Below are 2,235 nucleotides of genomic sequence, written 5' to 3' on the forward strand. Positions count from 1 at the left end.
CCTCAGGCACCTGAGCGCGGTCGCTGTGCCAGGCCGTCACCCGGCATGGAGCACCCCGGGCCGGTGGAGTGACAGCAGGCCAAGACAGCCGATGGTCCTGCCGCAGCCAGCGCTCGCTGCATGCGTGCCCCCAAGAAGGTGCAGCACAGCCCTTCCTGCGCTGCTGCAACAGCGTACCCAGAGCCACAGCAGGCACCCGGCACAGAGAGGTTTCTTCCCCCAGGAATTGATTCAACCAGAAGAAGTAATGGTCACAGCTGCCATCGCTTACTATCGCTTCTCTTCCTATTAATCGAGAGGAACTGGAGTCTCGGCGGTACCGCTCGCAGAGTAGCAACATCTGTCAGCGTTGCAATAGCTCAAGAACATTTACTGTCCTGTTCTGGGGTGCTGCTTGCAGCCAGGGGGATGCTGCTGCTCTCCTAAGGCAGCAACAACAGCTACGAACCCACAGTGGCCTTTCCCTGGTAACGTAGTCAGTAATTTTAATGTTGGTCAAAGTTCTGGTTTAAAAGAATCAAATGGCAGTCACGAGGGTCCTGCTTACAGAAAACACGTCTCCCATATTTTCCCTTTGCAAACGTGTTTCTGCGTGCCATGTTGCACGTCGGGGTGTCAAGCCCCGGCACTGCCGATCCGGCCCCTGCTGGGTCAGGAGCCCGCCCCGGCCCCTCTGCCCACCCCGGCCCCTCTGCCCAGCCGGGGCTTCTGGGCAGCAAGGTGCCGATGCCCCTGCCCGTCGTCCCGTGGGGCTACACCCGCCGCTGCCGTTGTTGCCCTCGGAGCTGAATCGTCCCTCTGGGCATCCGGCACCCGCCGAGGGGTCGGGCCGGCACAGCCCTCCCGCACGGGCACCAGTATTGCCGTTGCTTCCATGCAGACAGCGGGCAGGTACATCGCAGTAGGCGTTGAATGCCAGATTAAAGCAGCTCTGTAAACAAGAACACACGTGCCCTATACTGACTTCCCCTGTCTGAACCTGGCTGTGATCTCGCTTTCCCAAAGTACAGATGTTCATGAAACAAAAGTGCGCAGGTTAGTGGGGGTTAAAGCCCCTGCACCCTGGCGTGGGTAATACAAGACCAACAGAAGGCAAATGTAGTGGGCTTGCTGACCGTAGACTTTTAATATAATTGTTTTATTCACGGGAGCCGGGCGTGAAGGCTGTTGCTGTAGAAAGAAGGAAGCGTAGCTTGGAAGGAAGGAAACTAAAAAGGGAAAAAAGCAAACATGGCACATCGCTGGCTGCAGAGAGAGCCCACCTTGGAAACTTTGCTTGAAAATGAACAGAATAGGCTCCTGTTTTCGTTGTGCTGGAACAAGCTGTGTCACCTCGGGTCGTTTCAAGCACTGCAGTCTGGAAGGCATTCCTATCGTAACTCTGGAAGGTGAGAGCCAGTTGGTGTGCCTCGCTCGGTGCCTCGCTGCCTTTCCTCCCGCACTGCCAGTTCTGCGTGCGAGTGCCAGACCGCTCCTCCAGAGGTGCCCAGCGTGGCCTGTGCACAAGCCGCGCGGTGTCAGCAGGGGACATTTCCACTGGGAGAGGGAAATGAGGACAACCAGTAAGGGTCTGGCCCTGGCCACCTTGGTGTCCCCGGGAGGGCAGCACCAGCCTGCGGGCACGCAGGGACCCCCGCTGGGCCCGCAGACTCGCAGTCTGTGGGCAGCTGGGAGCTGCGACGCAGCAAACCACGGATGAACGTAAAACGCGGTGTCTGTTTGTGTTTACGTATGGCAACTGCGGCTTTGCGTTCCCTGAGGTAAGTGAAGCCATGCCAGGGTGGCTGGGCACGGTGCGACCGCAGGCGAGGCAGAGCTCCTGCGGACAAAGAGCTGTCCCCAGCGCTGTGGATTGATGCAAACGGTGCGGGAGCTCGGGGCAGGACAGTTAAACATCTGCACAGTCTCTACGGTGACTCTTTCTCTCGCGGAGGCAGGTGCTGGGTTCGTGCCCATCCATGGCTCCGTTTGGGTGCTTGCAGTTCTGTGCAAACCTCTGAAACTACGCCAAGAGTTGAAATCCCCACCATGGAGAAAAGCCTGGCCTCAATGGGCACAGCACCAAATGGAGAAACTGGGAAATTTTCTGATTCTGGAACAATTAAGATTTATTGGTTCCATTTTGGGTTTTTGGGGAGGGGGGGCGTTGGTCGGTTGGTGTTCCCTTTAGCAGCAGCAGCAGCAGCAGGGCTGTGCCAGCCCCCGGGGCTGTCGGAGCGGTGCCGGTGCGGGGCT

The 2,235-nt window shown here is 58.2% G+C and overlaps 1 protein-coding gene across 1 annotated transcript in view; it reads left to right on the plus strand.

Moving 5' to 3' along the window:
* The window catches only part of LRFN5 (leucine rich repeat and fibronectin type III domain containing 5), a 9,751-nt gene that overhangs the window by 6,853 nt on the left and 663 nt on the right, over positions 1-2,235 (plus strand). The gene's annotated exons all lie outside the window — the stretch shown is intronic.

This window comes from Charadrius vociferus, unplaced genomic scaffold, assembly GCF_000708025.1.
Source record: "Charadrius vociferus isolate BGI_N301 unplaced genomic scaffold, ASM70802v2 scaffold49, whole genome shotgun sequence".
NCBI lineage: Eukaryota > Metazoa > Chordata > Aves > Charadriiformes > Charadriidae > Charadrius > Charadrius vociferus.